This window comes from Chamaea fasciata, unplaced genomic scaffold (genome assembly GCF_029207755.1).
Source record: "Chamaea fasciata isolate MVZ Bird 193981 ecotype frontalis unplaced genomic scaffold, bChaFas1.0.hap1 SCAF_8, whole genome shotgun sequence".
NCBI classification, from domain to species: Eukaryota; Metazoa; Chordata; class Aves; order Passeriformes; family Sylviidae; genus Chamaea; species Chamaea fasciata.
The window spans coordinates 20544454-20565969 of NW_027094093.1; the positions used below are offsets into that span (position 1 = coordinate 20544454).

Below are 21516 nucleotides of genomic sequence, written 5' to 3' on the forward strand. Positions count from 1 at the left end.
TTGTAAGAATAGCTTTCAGTCTGAGACACTGAAAAAGCTTACACAGCCAGAAGAATGGAACTTGCTCAGTGATTCTGTGATTTTAAACCAACACCGGTGGAAGGAAAGAAATCTTTATTCTGCCCCACTTCCTTCAGGCAGTAATAAGTGTTTTAATTGCTTTTGTCCTTAGTTTACCAATGATCATTTCTGCCACCAAAAAAGAGGAAAATGGTAACAGAGATATTATACCATTGTGCTTTTATTCATGAATATAGATGCAGGACTCATACTATTATTCAAGTACAAAATGCATTAGCCATGAACCAATAGAGGAAGATGACTGCAGTGAAGACAATTTCAAAATGTGGCAGCAGTGTTTTACTATAGCCAGGCAGATAATGAAGTGTCATCAAGTAGGAATAGTAAGAAGCAAATAAGATATAGTCAAGTACCCAAAACAACCCATGGGACAAAAGTTCTTTTCTGTATATGTAATGTTGCTTCTCTCCAAAAATGTTACTCCTCTTAAAAATGGCCACAGTGAAAAAAATCAGGCAGAAAGCACCATTTTAATTTTGGTGCAGGTGATGCAGTGCTTTCAAGATGTGATCCTGCTCCATTTGAACTCCCTCTTTTGAATGCTGCTCAGGCAGCTGGTGTGTCCTGCTGCTGCAGCCATGCACATCCATCAAAGTCAAGGAAAAGGCCTCTGAGATTTCAGTCTGGTGGCTTAGGTGCAGACCCAGCTTCATGGATTTGATACAGTTCTTAGGTAATCTTACCTCCTACTCTGACACATCAGCACAATTACTTTAAAATATACCTTATTTGAACAGTTTTATGGTTGGCTGTAGAAGTTAAGCAAAGGTATTGCAGTGTTATCATTCTGAACCATGGCCTTGCCCTTTTAGGAGAATTAGGGTAATTCACATGGCCGAGCATATAGAGGCTGCTTCAATCTTCATGCAGGAATTACACCATAAAAAAAATTGCTTTTGTAGTTTTTCCATATTATTTTTCAAAATAGTCTCTTGTGAAATAGTCTTTCTGTGCTGTTGCTTACTTGATGGGTTTTTTGATTGCTATGTTAAACAAAGAATAGGCATCAGCAAGATACGCAATTAAAATGACCACATAAGAGAGGATTACTATTAAGGAGGATTAAGAGAGTGGGATTCTAAATCTAGCTATATAAATAAGGTCTATAAATGTAACCCAGTGCATTTATTTATCTGATTGGCAGAAATAATGTAGCAGTCAGCTTAGTAATGTTGAAATGTTTTCTTATATTGTGCACTTTATCAGATGTATGCTAAAGAATTCAAGCTCTATGCAGTGTCACCTTATGTGCATTATGTTGGTGCAACTAGCCTGAAGAAAGGGTATTTGGGAAATCAATCTATAAGCTTTGTTGTAAAAAAAAAAAATCTGAGCATATTTCTGCCCTTCATTTACATGGATATACTGATTGAAATAGGGTAGACTGTGAATAATTTTGATGACTAGTTCAACTAATGCTCTACTAGCTTTAGATTTCCTTCTGTTCTGTTGCATTATTTCACCTCTGTGTATTGCCATGCCATCTCCTCTGCAGTTCTCGACATACAAGTGGCTTCCCCACCACTCTACCTTGCTTGCCTTATCTCCCCAAGGTTGTGCCAATAGTAAAAGGCAAGAATTCACAAAGATAGAATTACTTCTAACATAGAAATTGACACAGAAGACATCAATCTGTGTAACAGTTTTGGACAATGTGTTGCTATGTGGTAAATGGCTCAGTATTATCTCTTTAAGGTAATCCTGGAAAAAGTGCAGCTACATTCTTACTGCCATCTAAACCCATGTCACTGTGTATCTGAATTGCCTATCCTGCCGTTCAGAATTTCTGTCTATGTAAAAGATGAGGAAAGCGAAGTCACAGTCATTTGAGAGGTTTATTTGAATAGAACTGGCTGCCCATATCCAATCTGGAAACCGGGGTAGCCACAAAAGTTGATTTCTTCCAAGCATGCTCCTGTCAGTAGGAGAGGGAAGCCTGAAAAACACTGCCCTGCTATTTGTGAAGAGCTTTCCAAGCCCCATGCTCAGCTGGAAAAGCTGAAGAGCAAACTAGCGGTGCTACATGTCAGAGGGAAGCAGAAGGCAACAGCAGTTACCTTTGAAAATTTCGACCCTTGGAGGGCAACTTTAATAGCAAAACTCAGAAGCAAAGTACTTGATGAAGTATTTTGATTCGCCTTTTGCTTCATCTTTTGATTCCTGTAATGTAAATGATAAGATAAAAGAATGAACTAAAAGACATAACCAGCCCATCAAGAAACGAGATACAGGAATCCAGCTGCTGACATTGCTACCTGTGTATTGCCTCTATTATGGCAAACAGATTGGCAAAGTCTTTAGTTAGCATTAAATTCAGCTGGATAGCTTAAAAGACTCCATAATGGTTAATTAGCTCAGGACCCATTCCATACTTACGCAAGCATGAAACAGTTGCACGATGTCTAAAACTGAAGATTCCTGAAGCAATAAAATTAATTTAATCCTTACATTCAAAAAACATGGAATGAGTTTATTCCCAAACACAATTTCTTCAGTAAACCACTGTAGTCTGTGGATTTGAAATCCAATTTTCTTCCTTTTAACTGTTGCATAGCAGTAGCAACAGGTCATATGATATTTCTTCTCTTTTCTTCCATGGCCAATGAACCAGAATATATTTATAGTGATGACTTAAGTGCCTTAAGTAACATCCAGGTCACTGGGCTGAAACCAGAGCCAATGGAAGATGGAACTGAAAATAGCGCTTCTAGTTGTCTTTCTTTTTGTAAAGTTTCCTTTCAGAAGACGTATCTCAGGCTGTTTCATCTTGCACTCTATGTGTACAAAGCTGAATTATCTGAGAAATTATCATATGCATATTTTATGTGACTATTTAGATACCTATTGTCATGGAAACCTTGCTCAATATATATAAAAAGCTGTATAACATCACAAAGGCATTTCCAGTGGGTTTGACACTGGAAATAACAGAACTTAACATATTGTGGCTTCCTGTATTATTTTCCCCTTTGAAAGAGATACAAACTTCAAGTATTTCCAACAGTCATATTGCATCTGGATGTTCTAGTGACTAATAACTCCTGCACTCAGGCTCTGGTCTTTCTGTCTCTGAGGGCACTCATAACATCTAGATCCTCTACATGTAGTTGCCTGGAACCTTTAGATTCTTAATAGCTGACAGATTTACTTTTATCAAATCAGGCTAAGATTAGTCTTTGTATTTAAAAAATCACTGTGAGGAGGGCCGGGAAGCAAAAACAGTAGTGAATAATGTTTCTTGATATCCTTAAGAAAAAAGCCTTAAAACAATGGTGCTAGCACTAGATTTCCATTTTTCCATCTTTACATATGGTGATTGACTTGTGAACCTTCTTCTTTGTTCTTGGTGTCTTTGAAAACCTTTCACATTTTGAAAGGTGACAACAGGGATCTTTTTTGTGGACTTGCTAGCAAGAAGCTGTGCATCCAACAGTTAGGAAACAGAAGCTTGAGAATTTCTTTCCCCTCCTTACTCTTCCTGCACCTTACATCTTCTGGGAAGCCCTTGCTGCGGAGATCCTTCCTGTCTGATTATATCAGCATAAACTCGTCAGGCCGGTCAGAAGGGAGCAATCTTTCAGTTAAGTGGTGATACGTGAAGTGATATATTTCCTTGGTGTATGGGGGCTGTGACCTAAATTTTGACATTTTAATTTTTTACTATTCATCCGTTTTACATGTGGAGCTCATGTATTCAAGTACTATCTAAACGATGTGGATTCTGATGCCGTAACGAAAGGTGGGTTTCTGTTCATTAAGTATTGTTTCTGCTCACACAGCAGTTATCAATAGTTTTTGTGATAAGTTCTTGCCAAAATTCTACTGGAGATTGACAGTCTTGCATGATAATCCTAAACATGCTTAACATGTCCTTCTTGTTTGGAAAGTCACCAGCATGAACATAACTTTTAATTTCGATGTGTGATGTGCTGAAGTTAATGGAAAGCTGTGTGTCTTTTGCAACACTCTAAAGTCTTAAAATAGGCCTTTAATGTAGCCATTTAAAATAACTCTTTAAGTATCAATTCAAACTAAAACCATATGCTACTCTATATTTGTAACTATTTTTCATAAGACCATATGCAGAGAGATATTCTACTAAAAAAATATAACAACAAATATATCTGTGTGCTTAGTTACTGGGGTATTAGAAATAGCATTTTTGATTTATGTCAGTTTAGCATTTCTTCTTGCAATCTCTTTTCTGGTTACATGTATTTTTTTCCCCAAAAGGTACCAGTAAAGACACTGAACACTTTTTTTTTTTGTTAATTATTTTATCCTGTAAGTAGGCCGTGAAGCTTTGGTGAGACAGCCATATCTTGTGTAGAATTTTTGTGAACCCCTGGCTCAGAAGGCCAGTGTTGAAATTCTACTCCATTTCACAGATGTATGGCTGTATGCTGCCATCTGTCTGTTCTGCAGCTGGGAGTGAATAGTGCACCATTAATGTTATGTACCAAATTGCAACTATTTTTTGTTTGACCAAGTTGTCAAAGCACCTTTATCATTACTAGTTTAGAAGAAGATCATTTACTAAATATAGGATTAAATACGGTAGGCCTGTAGTTGTTATTTTTTAATATACTTCCTTTTTCTTTCCAAGTATATCATGTTCCTTATATTTCCAATATAGGTATTATAAAAAATTCACAACAGAGACCTATAAACCCTGGGGAAATGTTATTCAAAACAGACTTAAATGGTATAATTTTAAGTAATTTTTTTACAAACCGTATTTTTAGTGGTACTCACCCAGTAACTCTGTCTCAGTATATTTTTTCATTAAATCATGTGAAAGGTATTTCTTTCCTAGTTAGAGCTTGATTCAGAATGCTATACCTCTAGCAAGAATAGCTTAAGCAGTCGCTTGAGTGCCTTCAGTGTTTAAACAGCTGCACAGTCAATTTCACTCAGTATAAAAGAATCCATCATCACACAGTCCATTTTGGTTAAACAGACAGGGGATGTTACGCAGTCTGAATAGCTGGGAGGGTAAATCACATAATCAAAATGTGATTCTGAATAATACAGCTCATCTGAAACTGCTTAATCCTATCTTCTGAGGCCATTGTTACAAAAATGATGATTATCTTTATTTATCAAAGCCACTAAAAGTTGTACTATTTTCTGTGGAAATTGCATGCTTTTCCTTTGTTCCAGGAAAGTAAAATTTGGTAATTCTGTGGATAAAGTTGCATTCTTTCTGCTCAGTAGATTCTGCGTGTAGCACTACTTAAAGTTACTGTAAAAACTCAAGAACATGCCTAGCACAGAAGTCTGAATGAAAACTTAGTGCTTGAAGGATTCCCGCAGGCATGACCTCAGTGAAGATTCTTGCATCCTTAGCCTTGCCTTCATCCGTTCGTTATTTCTAGGTTGTCTTCTTCACAACAGCTGTCTAAGCGCTCTTGCTCATGTGGTTGTAGCTGTCAATGCAGTGTTCTGCAGTTTAGGGATCACAGCCGTACTAAGAGATCAATAGTGGATTTTTTGGTTTTTTTCTAGGATCAGAAACTCTGGTAATAGACTTTCATCAATGCTAGGAATTAAATCAGCAGGAGTTACAAAGATGAAATTAAATGAAACTAAATGAGACAAACTAAATTTCATACCCGTGGGGAGCTTCACAATTTCGGGTTTTCTTTTTGGTTCAGAGTGAAAACCTTCCCAGGAGAATGAAATAGGAAATGTCTGAGCAGATCTCTTTTGAAGTCATCTTGTGTTCTCTAAAAGGCTCCCAATTACATGGATTTATTTTCCTCCTGATATCTTCTGCTTCCTACCAAAAAAACTGTGTATATTTCTTTAATTTTCTTTCCAGTCTTCCTTCCGGTTTGTCCCCTCAAACTTACTCCACAGAGTTTTCCTTCTGCCTAAGTATTGCAGCTTGTTCTTTCTTTCATGATGCAATCAATTACTTATGCTATATTGAAAGTATGATGAGTAAATTTTGCTGTTTAATGTCCTTATAAATGTGTATAATTTTATCTGTGAAAATAATGCAATTTCACTGATTAGAGGAATTTATCTTCTAGTACCAGAAATTCTCTGATTTGTGTGTGACAGAAGTCCACAAAACAGATCGAAGTGCTGTTTTGTTCAGAATGCTTGAATCCATCTTTCTGCACAAGAAAAGAAAGGAAAAAAGTGGAAAAAGGATCTGTTCTCAGCTGACTGCATTTCAACAATCATAGTCCTTTGATATTAATCTGGATGCTTGGGCTCTCCAGCAACAAACAGAGCAATCCCTTTTGAGGATCTAACTGTACTCATAACACAAATGCTACATTTATTTGTCTGTTTGGTTTCTGCCTCTGAAACAAAAGCTAGCCTTGAAAGCCGTTGGTAGAGAGAAAATTCCTGCTGCAGAGGGACTGCTAAGAAAGAGTTTCTCATTAAGTTTCCCCAAGACTTTCATCTTGCAGTTACTAGTGGAAAACTCAAAACACCTCACAACTCTTCTACACGCAAGCCTTTAAAAGTGTGTAATACATTTATAAAACAGACTTGGTTGCTCCTGTTTTCTTTAATGTGGGAGCCCTCTTTGCCTCATGACCTGTGAGTCTGCTTTCCATCTGTTCGTATGCTTCTCTCTGAAGGTGTAAGACCAGTTTAATATTAGATGAGTGCTCTTGTCAGGCCTTCCAGTTGCTGAGCACTCCTAAAAGCAAGGCGAGATGCTGTACGGATGAAAGTTTAGGTCTGTTATATGAAGGTTAGTACTCTGGCCTGATGATATTTGATGGGCTGGAATAATTTGTGCAACAAACAAAAATATCTCAGTTGTACTTTAACCTTGTTGGAACCAGAATGCTTGTGCCATCAAAGTGAGTTAACTAGTGGTGCAATAAGAATAAATAGTCATGTTTATTCATGTATACTCATATGGAGCGTGGTATATGTGACAGGCACTTAAAAGGAGATGAAGTTCACATTTGGTAGATGCTATTGGTAAAGCCTCACAGGCACCATTTAGCCAACCTTCCTAGATGGCTTCATGTCCTGCTGCCTGAACGGAGTGAAACTAAGAGAATTTTGAATGTTCATTGCTGGAGAGAGGAAAGGCCTAAGCCAAGACAGGAGCTATCTCTTCCCTGTCTTCATTCTCTCACCTTCCTCCAAATTCAAATTTTATATCAGTCCTTTCACCTCACCTGTCAAATTCCTGTTATTTTTATCTTTCATGTTTATATAGATAAGGTGTGTAATCCACCTTTGCTACTTGAAAATAAGATGCTATTACTCATGCTATTACTTACTCATCTCTGGGTAAGTAGGTGAAATTTGGCTTTTTATGATTACTGACAATCTCTTTATGGCCCTGTTGTACTCCTATCAGCTGTAATGCACACATGGGAGCGCTCAAGGTAATATTAAAGATAGATGGGATAACTGCTGCAACCTGCTGCTGCACTGGGATGTAGTGCCACTGCCTTTTCAGTGCAGGTCAACTTCCAGAGGGCACACAAAGCATCCTCACCATTTATGTCTTTGATCTCAGGTTGGAATGAGTAAGTATTGAGACTGAACTATCTGTCTGCCCAAGGTCCCCCCTTATCCTGGAGCTAAAGAAAACTTGCTTTGTTTTAAATCGGAGTTTTCCATCTTCAGGAAAGTCAGTCCAATTCCATGCAAGACAAATAAGAGCTCTGTGGAAGTACATGAAGTAAATGTACTTCATAAAAGTACGGGAAGTAAATGAAGTACATTATCAGTTGCTGGTTTTGTCCTCATGGGTAACCTAAGTGTTTTGAATGTTCTTCTTGAGGAAAAGGAAAAAAATCCCACACCATGTAACAAATAATTTATAATAATAATAGTTGTAAGTTTCTTAGACTACTAGTATTTTTGTCCTTTTAATGTAAATACTGTTTTACACATGTGGTTGTCTACCAGGCGCTAATAGTCATATTTTTAACCAAAGGTGTAACAAGGATAATGATGGGAGCAAAATACACAGAAGGAAACCAAATACAGCGTGTCATCTATTACCAGTTTTCTGAGTCTCAGGTGTCAGTTGCTGCTAGTCTTATCGTAGATATATTTTCCTATTTTAAATACTCCTAAAATACTCAAAGTTCCCTAAAACTTACTTATTTTTGGTGCTGAAGGTAGAGCCTTGGCTAGTTATGGTGTATTCCTATAGCAAGAAACTTACCAAGGAGCCTAGAAAAGGTGATTGTCTTAGAATTATAAATATTAGTATATTAAATATTATTAGTAAATCCATTTTTCTCTACCAAATGTGGTTGTAAATAGTTTTAATTTTCTCTTCTATTTGATTTGGGCTATTTAAAATGGCTGTTTTCACTTTGATCTAGTGAGAGCAGAATGTGGAAAATAAATCAGGCTAAATAAATTCTGAGACAAAGAAAAGCAATTAACAGTATTCTGCTTAAAACAAAAAGTGAGAAAAGGTCAAACAAGCATCTAAAGAAACTGTTACCCAGCTTAACACATCAGGACATGAATTTCCTTTCATTTGACACATTTTGTGGCAGCAAATGGCTGCCATTGAAATTAATAATCCTTAAAAGGATATTAGCTTGGATGAAAATAACTTTCCATTAAAAATTGGTAATTCTATTCCTAAAATTCATTAGAGACAACCTGCATCTTCTGGAAACAATACAGAAGAATCTCTGACTCTAAAAGTTATGATTAAAAAATAAATAACAGTTCAAGATCAAGTTGTCAAACTTCATTCATATGTAAAAAAAAAATTCAATACATTTAGTAATCTACTCACATAGTATGTTTAAAGGTTTCTCTTCTTTTAATTATGTCTGTGACTTAAGGCGTGGAAATTACTGTCAATTTTTTCATTTTCCTCTTAATGATGTTTTTCTTTGAACTAATGCTTTTCAACAGAAATGAATCAGGGAGTGATTGAGAGGTTCCCCTTGGTATTTCATAGGAATGGCAGAAGTCTCTTCTCAAAAGTTAGGTACAGTACAAAAATCAGGAGTAATGTACTCGTGTAGTGCAACTACATCTGTAAATAAGATCAGATTCTAAATGTACAGGGAAATAGACAAGGCAATGGCAACAGATCAGACTTCATTTTAAGGAAAGAAACAAGAGTGAATGCACTATCTATGCAGATCTCTCTAACTACAGATTAGCAAAATCAGAATAGTGGAACCCTTTGAAATTCAACAAAAGCAAATGTAGGGCCCTGCACCAGGGGAGGAATAACTCTACACAGCTATGGGCTGGGGGCTGACCTGCTGGAAAGCAGCTGTGTCAAGGACAACAAGCTGTCCATGAGCCAGCAGGGCCCTTGTGGCCAAGAGGTCAATGGTGTCCCGGGGTGCATTAGGGAGACTGTTGCCAGCAGTTCAAGAGAGGTGATCCTGCCCCTCTACTCTGCCCTGGTGAGGCACACCTGAAGTGCTGTGTCCAGTTCTAGGCTCCTCAGGACCAGAGGGACATGAAGTTCTGGAGCAGGTCCAGCAAAGGGCTACAAAAGTAAGCAGGGATCTGGGGCACCTCACTTACAAGGAAAGGCTGAGGGACCTGGGCCTGTTCCGCCTGGACCAGACTGAGAGGGGACCTCATCAATTTCAGTAAATGTCTGAAGGGAGGCTGTCAGGAGGATGGATCCAGGCTCTGCTCAGCATTTCCCAGCAAGACAAGAGGCAACGGGCAGAAACTGATGCACAGGAAGTTCCACCTGAACACAAGGAAGAACTTTATTGTGAGGGTGACTGTGCACTGGAACACCTTGTCCAGAGATATTCAAAAGCTGTCTGGACACAATCCTAATATCGTGCTCTAGGGCACCCTGCTTGAGCAGGCAGGTTGACCTCAGGACTAGATGACTTCCTGTGATCCCTTCCAGCCTTATCTATTCTGTGATTCACAGTGGACAGAGAATGTGTTTACTGGTTTGCTACAAAGGAATGGTACATCTTGACTTACCTTCAATGTTATATATAGGAAATGCTGGTAAATACCTTCCACAGAATCAGAGAGTCATAGAATCATAGAATGGTTTGCATTGAGAGGGACCTTTAAGATCAATTCCCCTTGCCATGGGCAGGGACACCTCCCTCTAGACCAGGTCAGAGACCCATCCAACCTGGCCTTGAACACTGCTAGGGCTGGATGGGGCATTTAGTGACTTTTTCTCTCTCTACTCTCCTGAGGGTTTTCTTCCCTCCTAAAGCTTTTCGAAAGGCCTTTCTTAAAATACGTTCTGCTGTTAGGTGAGGGTGCCCTCTTATGGAGACTGGGAGCACACAGTCCTGGTGACTCCAAGACTTTTTAGTGGGCTTAGTCGACTTGGTTTTTACAAAACGACACAGAGGGCACAATAACTACAGTAGGTAGACAAGTAACAAAATGTTTAATGTAGAAAACGAGGCTTTCTTTGAAGTAATATTTTTTTTTCCTTCGTAGTATGGTCCTTTGAAAATCTCTTTATGGAAGTTTTGCTTTTGATTTCAATAACAAATTTCTCTTTCAATTTCAAGTATAAATTGTACAAGTATTATTAAAACTGATGGACACAAAAATTAGTCAACATATAAGGAAAAAGACAGTAAATGTGAATGGCTAGGGTAAGACTTGATTTAAATAAATAAATTTTGAAAAGCACCTAATCTCTGCCCACAATAAAATTCAATATTAATTTATGAGCACTCTTTTAGGTTTTAAGTCAGAGTACAGATATGCATTTCATATATGTAAAGTATATCGAACTTCATCTGCATTACTATGTGTGTTTTCACCTTGGAAAATGAGATAAAGGCTTACATTGATGTAGCTGTAAAATGGAGATTTCCACAAACCCATTTTATGAGTAGAAATATTTTCTTAATTTTGTAGTAAAAACTTATTATTACATACATATTTCTTTGTTTTCTTTCTACTCTAAAAGTGCTTATAAAATGGCATTTTAAATGCTAATAATATTTTTCATCTACCCACACTTTTCTGATCTATTATATTCCATTCTCTCAGATGTAACAGAGATGTCACAGACATACACAGCAATGCCGAAGATTTTTCTTCTGGACGTATCAAGGTAATGTGACTGGAAAGATACATGCAAAATCCATGTCACATCCAGGTGAGATTTGATGTGCTCCTGCAGGACAAACTAATCAGTTATTAAACCGAAATACTGTATTATTATTTCTATTAATATTCAAAATTAAGCAGATTTGGTTACATATTAGTGTGCAAATGAATTGCTTACCCAAGGTTGAAACAAAATACATTTTTCTGCAAAATGAATTTTTCCATACACTTTGTCTTGTCTTGTTTTATTGTGAAATGGCAAAAGAACGTGTTTCAAAGGTAAAATCAATAATCAAATGTTGCCAGTTTTGTACTAAATCCTTAGTTTGATCTCTCTGCAGTGTTGACTTAGTCACTCATATTGAAACGAAACATCAAGCAATACAAAAGATGTTTTAAAAATGCTCATTTTCTTTAAAACTTCTCATAGTCAACAAGAAGTCAAGAAGTTCAATTCAGCCTCCTGTAAACAACATGCATTTGTGGATGGAAGTTCCAGTAAAATAAGGTAAATAATATATATATATAAATTATATGTAAATAAATAATATGCAAGTCTTGAGCAGGATGTTGGAGACCACTGTTGGTGGGCAGGTGGAAGAGTGAAAGCAGTACATCATTTCCCTTCATTCAAACTGTTGTTTTGAAACAGTGTTTTCTGTGCATCCTCTGAGGCCACTGACACTGCAGCCCAGTGAGACCTTTCAGATACTGCTTCTACATTGCTTTGGAATGGGTGTTCTACAGGAAAATTTGTAATTGGAAATTCTGACTGCTGCTTATTTTTTCAGGGTTTTTGTTTGGCTTTTTGGGGTTTTTGTTTGTTTGTTTTTGTTTTTATAGTTAGATAATTTCATCGTCACATTCTAACTCATTAAGATCTTAATTCATCACTGATAATAGTCCAGTGTTTCTTTAGTTCAAGCCAGTGCTAGATATACTATGGAAGAGCAGAGGAATCACACAGAGCAACACATTATTTTCTGCAATTAATAGGCAGTTTGGTGAAACAGCATTTCAGAACACTGTGTTTTTGGCTTTGTGGCTAATTATTTACATACTATGTATTTTGGGACACATATTGTCTGTGATAATATTAACTCATTTCATCAAGAAACATCTTGCAAATGGTTTATCTTAAAATACAGAATATATGGTAAAGGAAAGTCAGGAGAAAATAGACAATATAATGCCAGAAAGAAACACCTAGCTGGACAATGTCAATAGTGAAGTCTGATGGTACAACTTTAATAGAAAAAATTAAAACTACAACTTAAGAGGAAGGGAAGATTAAAATAAATACATGTTAAAAAATTCCAATGAAAGATTTTTTCAGACTGTTGAGGAAGTTGCTGATCTTGGCGCAGTGCAGAGACATCAGTGAAGCAGTCCTGAGACAGCAATATTTCATTACTGACAGAAAAAAGGATTGCTGGAGAAGAAAATAGGATAATTTTAATTTCCCAGATATCCAATCCTTGTGATGAGACCATGACATTAATGCAAGCATTGTGACTTTAACATGGCTGAATGCCAAGCCAAGACTTTCTGAAACCAATTATTGACCATCTCCTTGCTGATCATGTTCATAAATAAAACGTTAGCAGATTACATGGTATAATGTTCTTCTGTGGCAAGCATGGGCAGAAAGTCTGTACTGTTCTTCAGGATGATCTACTGTAAGTAGCGAAGTAGAAAAGGAACTAAAGCACTAAACATACCAAAATTATGTCTTAGCTTTTGGAGAAAAGATGCTGGTAACAAACTGCAGTGATTTCCATCCTGCATACTTCCATATGGGTTATTTACATCAAGATAGGTATTAAAAATTTTTCTTCCAATGTCTTTATATTCAGTGCATTTGTATCCATGCTTCTTTCATATATATGGTTGATGAGATCATAAATAGTGTCATCACTTTTTCTTCAGGTGGCAATGCAGCTGTTAAGAAATGTACTGACTACAAAGCCATATCGACTTTGAACACTGAGTGGTGCTATCAAATTAAATATTGCAATTCTCTCTTCTCCCTTGGAAACAGGTTGTACCACCTGACAAAGCCCATCCCTTTTCACTTATTAAATTGCAATTACAGTTATGGTCGTAGTAATAATGGTGATGTCATTATTATTATAGTATTGTGCATTGCTAAAAGTTTGTGAAACCAGAGATCAAATAAGTAAAGTAGCTGTAGTGTACCCATTGTCAGTGCAACTCTAGCATTGAGTAATTGCAGCTGAGTAATGAACGGGAGTAGATGTTTTTATATAAACAGATGGAAAACAGGACTGCTGTGTAGGGATGTTTTTGAATGACCCATTTCAATTTAATATAACAAATTACATATTTGGTTTTAATTTAGCATTCTGTGTTGTAAGAAAATCTTTTGGTTGTATAATGCATATTAATTTTAAAAGAACTTTTGTTATTTGCTGACTACATAATATTCATTCTATGGAATATCACAGGGCTGTCTGTCCCTAAGACAGACATGACTATTCCAGAAATATATATGGAAATATTACGGATTTCAACATAGACAAGGCATTCAGAAAGGAATTGTTCATCATCACTAAAATGTGGAAATGATGAAGAAAAGAAAAAAAAAATGGAAATAACTTAAAACAACATTGAAAAAGGGGAAAAATCCCTTTAGTTGGGTTGAGTTTTGAGACTTGAGGAAAAAATAAAATTTTTCTCTGCATGTGATCTCTTTCACTTTAAAATTCATTTTTAAATGCATGCAGAAATCTAAAGGATTTCATTTGTAATCACCGAAATCAGGTGCCTCCTGTACTAAGTTACAGCTTCTTAGTATAAATGTTATCAAATAGTGTTACAATAACAATACTGCAGGAAATGAGTGTCTTTTTGTTTTAATTTAAATGGATATACTCAAGCTGGTTTCTTGCAGCCAGTCAGGAATAATATGGATACTGTTTTAAGTAAGTATATATATATATATATATATATATATATATATATATATATATATGTATGTATGTATGTATATATACATATCCATAAGTATGGTTCCATGTGGCTGGATGCTGCTACCAAATCAGGTAATGGGGAAATGGCTTAAGTGTGCTACAGAAACTTGTGACCTGTTGCCTCTGCTAAAATAATAGAAGTGAAGAGGAAAATGGCTTTTTAGCATGTCCTCCTCCCTGTCATGGTATCCTATTGCTGCATCAAGAAAAGTAGAGATTTTGGACAAGAAAACATAAGCACAGAAATCGGGATCATGTAAGAATATTTTCCAATATGCTTGTGAGTTTTGATAATTTATTGTTCTAATGGAGTAACAGAGGTGAAGATTTATTTATAAAGTTTGGAAAAACAATTGGTATTACAGAATTGGCATTCTGGTTCGACAGATATGGTATATTTGGGATTTTCATACTCTGTTGTCAAAACTAGCTTGTGTTGCCTTTCCCTGCTCTGTAGCAGCAGGGAAGTCAAGGTATTTCCAGTGACTTTTATGGTCTTACGCTGTGACCACAGACAAAACCTACAGCTGTGACCTATTTATACAGCCCTCAAGATGCACCAAAGCTTTAGGAACATTGGAACAAGAGAATCGATGCAGACAATGTGCCCAGGCCACAGCAGGAAGCCTTCAGGAATAGGAAGCACTGATTGTGAAAAGTGCTGGGAAGCAGTGCTAGGCTGGCATTTTACCTTAGGGACTAAGCATTTCAACTTAGGCTTAGCTGTGGCTTTAGTTACAGCTAGTGATCCGTAAGGGGTTTAGATACACATTGTAAAAACGATGCTCAATGACTCTTATGCTTAGTGATCTTCAGGTGTCTATTTCCCCCTAAAATCTGCACAGAATTATTGTCTGTTGTCCACATCCAAAAGCAAGGGGGACATATTTATTCTCTAAACAAGAACATAACTTCTTTGAGACACTTCATGGAGTAATGTATCACATAAAACACCAGTTCTCTTACTGAGCTGCAAGCTAGCTTGTTTTTCATTGCAGGTTTTCAAGAGAGATTCAGAAGGTATTAGAGTTAGTCATCAGTAGAAAAAAAAAACCCACACATAAATGCTTGTAAAAGCTCCTAAGGCAAATGTATTACGTTACTACCTTGAATTACATCCAAGGATACCATGACTTCCTCTCGGAAACCCGTTTAGCATTGGACGTGAATGAATAGCAGAGGGAAGTGTGCCTTGGCGCTTACTGGAACCGACCCACGCGCGCCACGGGAAGGGGCTCCAGGAACGGGAGCGGACGGGAGGCGCTGCGGGCAGGAACGAGGGACGCGGCCGCCCCTCGCTCTCCATCGTCCCGACCCTACTCCGCCTCGGCTCCCCGGGGCTGCCGCCTCCGCCTGTCCCAAGCGGTGGCGAGTCACCCCCACGCCACGGCGCAACCCCCGGCGGCGGTAGCACCCTGCTCTGGCTCCCCGTGGGACTGGAGGTCAGGGGCGGGCGGCGGCGGGATGGGAACGCGCTGTCCAACCCTCGCGGTTCTGTCCGGCCGGCAGCAGCTTCCCGGCGGCGCGCTCCCTGCGCGCTCACCGCGCGCTCCCTGCGCGCTCCCTGCGCGCTCCGCCCTCGCGGCCGGACGCCCCCGGCGGGCGGTGCCCGCGCGGTCCGCGAGGGGGCGCTGCGGCGGCGGCGGGCGCGGCCGGGCCGGGCGGGGCCGGGCGGGGCTCCCGGGGCGGGGAGCGGAGCGCGGAGCGGCGGCGCCCGGAGCGCACCTACCTGTGGCATGGGAGAGGTGAGCGGGGTCTGTGCGCCGGCGGGTTGGCGGGGTCTTGTCCGGACTTGGGTCTAAGATGCCTGGGCTCTCCGTGGAGGTCGGCTGGAGCCCTTGAGTAAAAGTAGGTGCCGTGTTCGGTTGAGTCTCATGTCTTCGCTTTTCTCATTCCCATCCCCGCGGTGTCGGAGCTTTCTCTCTCTCTCTTTCTTTTGTTTCTTTCTTTTTTTCCCCCTTATATTTATTTATGTATTGATTTACCTGGCATTAGCATTTGGGGAGCTGTTTTACCGACAAGTTTCAGGTCCTCCTCCAGCTTGTTAAGATCTCTCCTGTGCACCCACCATGGAAAGAAAATTCATCTCGCATGAAGCTACATGTGAGGTCCCACTTGGTACCTCTCCTGTAACAAAGAAAACATATTATTCCTAATTTGCTGTGAGATGTAGTTTGCTGCTGGGTAGGTGGAGCAGGGTAAGCTCTAGATGGAGGATTTTCCTCTGTGTCATCATGTCCCCTTGGTTGCTAAGCAGTGGTGACCACATCTGTGGAAAAACTGGAGAAGCACGGAGGAGAGAGCAACAGGAAAAGCCAGGAAGAACAGCAGAATTTCCTCTCGGGCAGCCTTATCTGCTGGGTATTGTAGAGAATTAACACCAATGCGTTATTCCTCCTTATGCACCTGTTTCCTTAACTGCAAACTTCTGGCATTCTAGCTTATAGTTCAGGTGCAGCAAAGTTATTTGGTTCAACCAAATTGGTTTGTCACGACTTTTATACAAAGAGAAGTCGTTTGTAGAAGTGCACTTTGTGCTTCCCATAAGTGGCACTGCTTCAGCCTCAAAAAAAAGAAAAAAGTCTTAATAGGAAAACAAATTATTTGGAACAATCCTTACACAAAAGTGTGTGGTGATTTATGAAAAGGAAGCCTTTAGTCACAACAAAAGCTTTTCCCCTTTCCCTCTCCTTTTGTAAAGTCAGATTTTGCCTTTTGAGCTTGAGGACTCCAATGTATTTAATGTTTCTTTGTTCACCAAAATATCTCACAGCTCCTGGATTATAATAAAAAAACTTCTAGTCTGAGTGGGATGCAAAAAGTGAAATTAATTTGTGTAAGGGTAGATTTAATGTTATTTTTCCCAGTTGAACTTGTTGAGCTTTAGCAGATATGTGCATTTGAGTTATTAACAAAAAAAAACAAACCCAAAAAAACCCCAAACCAAACAACCTCCCTCAAAATAACAATCAAAGAAAACCCCCAAACCAAAATGAAACCACCCACCAAACCGCCCCAAAATTAGTGTTACTGTATGACATGTTTACATTTGATGCATAGCACTACAGCACTGTTAAGGTGTGAATTTTCATATGGAATGAAAGGCAGGTCTGACACTGCCATTTTCATGTCAGTTGTATGTGTGTCTGAATGTTTTTCAGCTTTTAAGTGGACTGAAAATTTATTTTGTTAGAATCTGATCAGTTGCTGTGTTGTTGTCATTGTTTGCCAAACACAGCTGTTGTAGACAAATAGGAGAAATCTATCCTGTATGCTGGCTCTGATCTCACTATGAGAAACACAACAGCTTCTTGGCTGATCCTGATGGAAAAGGGTGTGTCAGGGTGGGAAGGCAGAGAGAGCTGTGTGTGTGCATCACACACAGAGATTTGGGATGGTCAGAGGTGTGTACAAGGTGCTGCAAGATTTGCCAAGGGCCATGTTGGCCTTTAGCCAGTCCAAGGGCTTTGATGGCACCCACCACTTCAGCCCCACTTCACCCCCCTGCTATTTCTCTGTGTTGGGGTTTCAAGAGGAGAGTTTCATGTAGGCTCTTGTTTTTTTCTTCTTTGTTACCTATATTTAAAAATACTGCAGTTTTTAGCTGGTCATCTAAAGGTGTCTTTAGCTAAGGTTTATACAAGTGCAGACTATGAAGATAGAAGTTCTGTGTAAATCTTAGGCATTGATAATTTTATCTTATTCCTAAGAGACACAAAAGCAAACATTGCCCTTTCCATATTTAAATTATTATTCTGTGTTTGCAGATGAAATTCAAAAGAGAGAAATGGAAGTGGGTGAAACAGGTTGTTGATCTTAAAGCTGCACACGTTAAAAGAAATGCAAAGTGCAGATAAATAGTATAAGACATGATCAATTTTGTGGGCTTTTAAACAGATTTTGTTAGCCTGAGGTTTTATTACCAGCAATACAACGTTGATATTGACAGCTTTTGCCTTCAATATTTTATCATAAAACTTGTTTCTCTTATTTGAGGCAAGGATGAAGCTTTGAGGTAATGCTGAAAAACACTTTGTTTTTCTTCATCTAAGTAAATGTAATTTATTTTTAATCCATACTCACATATGTATTAATAATAAATACTCATAAGTGGTTATAGCATGTAGAAGACATTCCATCTTATTCCAGTCCGAAGAAAAATACTGTACCTGGATCTGATCCTTCAAGAGTATGTGTCCTTGTTTAATTATTTTATGGGGACGCTAAGTTGGGTGCCTTCTGCAGCATGTCCTTTGGGACTGCACAAGTACACATAATCCAGAACACATGGCAACAGAACTGGTATAATTTAATCTTCAAAGATGTTTTCCTTTCCCATTGAAATAAATTGTAAACTCAGCCCAGGACAAGGATGTATTTATCAATAATAATCACAGATGTCATGCTCCTTAGAGAGGGTTGAGTCATCCTCAATGATGAGTGATTGCACTGGTTGAAGCACTTGTGTTCAAAGCGCACTGTCTGCTACCAGGGAAGATTTTCCATTAATTGTCTGCTTCCTCTTGTTAAGGTCTCTGTCACCATTAACTAGTTGATTTCTAGACAGAAAACTAACTCTTTCTGAAATTTTTAAGTACGGGTTGCATTTTCCCCTGTGATGTAATAAGGTTAGAATAAATAAAATAGTTTTATTAAAGTTGTGGAAGAAATCTGTTCTAGAAGTTTAGTGTCAAAGCAGAAGTTTAGAAGAAAAAATAATCTTGTATGCAGTTTTTGTGTACTAGACAAAGCCGCCCCCGCTCGCCCTCCAGAAATTTGGATGTATTTTCACATGTGAAAAGAGAGATTTAATTCTAATTTCCATAGAAGTTCTGTCATGTTTTCTGTGAGGACTGGGCTCTCTCTTTGAAAATCTCATAATGAAATTTTCTTGTCTGCAATTCAACAAGTTAAATAAGGAAAAACAGCAACAATGTTCCATCAAGCCTCTTTTGTGCATTTTTTGAGGTATTTGTGACATACATTATCTTGTTTGAAGTTGCCATATTTTAGTGGGGCCTGAGTGGCCAAGAGACCTAAGGTGTCTCTGTGTGCCCTTGCAGTGTTACCTAGTGCTGCAGAGGGGCTGGAGCAGTGTTCTCTGGCAGCTGTCCCCTGTGTGCCTGCAGGGGTGGGCAGTGCTGGGGTCCCTCAGGACTGGTACTGTGCCCAGGTACTTGCAAGTACAGAGAGATGATGCCATTTGTGCTGCACGCAAAGCAGGAACTGGCACATCATCTCTAGTTTGTTTCTGTCTTGGGTGCTCTCAAGACCCCACCAAATTGTGGGCCAAAACAGGAAATCCCTTTGCATTTGACTGCCTCTTTGGCTTTGTGTCTGGACAACTATGATTCACTGAACACGTTATCCTGGTATGAAAATGAATAGATAATCAGGGATGATATACTACAAAGGTAAAATAACAAAATACAAGCATAATCTTGGCACTCACTTTGATTTAATTTTAAAGTGCACGTAACTTTACAATGCTTTTATAGACACTGATTTACTGTGCTACAGGAACATTGATAAGGGGTTTTTTTGTGCCTTAAGTGTGAAATATAAAATCTTACTGTGTTCATTAGTGTATCTCTGGGTTTCCTGAATGTATAATACGTGTCTTAGACTATTTAAAACACCCCTGTGAAGTATTTTGCCCAACTATTTTCACTGCGTATAAAAAACTTACATACAAGGGGTTAAGCTATTACAGATTATATAAAGCCCATTTCCTTTTCTACTGCATTTGCTGTATTTCTTTTCTTTCCACCATTTCTTCAATATTTCTTGACTGTTTCCCACCTCAACTCCCTTACCATAGCCACCCTTTCCTTCCGATGTACCCCACCCCCCCCCCAGCTGCCTCCACCCACTGCACTGATTTCCCTCCCAGGTGAGTTCAGTTCTTATGCTGCATGTGTAGAGGAAATGTTTGATATTTGATCAGACATCAGCCAGGATGGAGCTTTTTGTTTCTAGTACCCAAATAATTAATGTGAATATACTTCTTGACCATCCGGCTTGCTCAGCTAGCATGCAAATTCTTTATAATAATGAGAAATGTGCCTTCTGAGCAGCTGGCCAGCCAGTGAGGAAATGTTTATTTTGAAGGTGTGCCACCTAGCTGGGACTTGTGCTTCTTTGCCCTTAATCCATCAGTGCCTTTTTCTGGGGCCTGCTGCCTGGGAGCTGCGCGTTTGCTCGGCATTGAGATTGTGGTTGTTCATTGAGGGCTGTTGATCTCCTGGTCTGTCTCAGAGGGTATAAGAGGGTACTTTCCTTGGTCTCTCCCTGCAGACAGTCCTGTTAGGTACGATAGTCTTGATCAACACAGCCTGGATTTTTTCCATAGCCTACACAAGAGATTTTCAGGCATGTAAATACATAGCAGACTGCTGTGTTAGATAATTTTGAGTTCTGTATTGTATACTACTTTTATTAAGAAGAATGTATGAATTAGCTTACATTTGGATTCAGATCCTATTTCTTGGAAACTTATTTTTCTGTTTGCAGGTTGACTGATGTATTTTTAGGGAGTTACTACGTTTTCCCTTGTTGAAAAGATTATACAGGTCTTTTTATAAACAGAGCCCTTGACTTATTCTCAAGTTATTCACTTCATTAATAATATGATCCTCAGTTTTGGTGGCAAAATGTACTTCAGAATTGGAGTGATGCCTTGCATGACTTTTAAAGAATTTGTAAGGAAGTAAAACCAGTGAAAATTTTTATGATAATTTTCCTTTACAAGCTTTAGGATTTAAATCTTACTTTGTCTTTCAAGTGATGTATCAATTATCAGTTCTTCTTTTTAGGCAGACTGTCATAGGCAAGAAGACATTTAAGATGTTTTAGGATAATATTTGATAATATTTTATAGGAGTTTCTGTGGCCTAATAAAGATTATTTTTTAAATTAGATTAAATAAATTGAATGAAAGAAGAGTCCTTTTGTCTCGAGCACCTAATAGCCATGATCACCTGTTTTGTCTTTCTTTCCTTCATTTTCTTTCCATCTGGTCACTGGAGGCATATTTTATTTTTTTTTTCTTGTTATATCTTTGTCCTTTCACTAAATTCATCAAAGCTCTCTCCTTCTTTGTAGTGAAGATACTACTTCATGAATGACGAAAAAGAATAAAATTACAGCCTTCAGAAAATAATAAATAAGGATGATGTTCAAGTTTTTTTGTTAAAAATCTGTTCTCAGTCAGATTGAGGACAATGTTCCTCCCATCTTTGGACAAATATGTCAAATGGCAGTAGCTTAGTACTTTGCAAGTAATTTAAGAGATGTAAGTGTGTTTACCATCAAATCTACTTGCCACAAAATCCTTTTTCATGGTTTTTGCATCAGGCGTGTGCTTGCTGATATCTTTTAGATGGAGATGGGTGTTTAATTGAAGAGGTCT

General features: G+C 38.5%; 1 protein-coding gene across 1 annotated transcript in view; it reads left to right on the plus strand.

Moving 5' to 3' along the window:
• Positions 1-21516, plus strand: part of LOC136293346 (sodium channel protein type 2 subunit alpha-like) — a 125684-nt gene that overhangs the window by 45990 nt on the left and 58178 nt on the right. The window contains exons 5-6 of the mRNA XM_066190010.1: positions 11053-11116; positions 11543-11620. The gene's annotated coding sequence lies outside the window, so the exon portion shown is untranslated. The remainder of the gene's footprint in view (positions 1-11052; positions 11117-11542; positions 11621-21516) is intronic.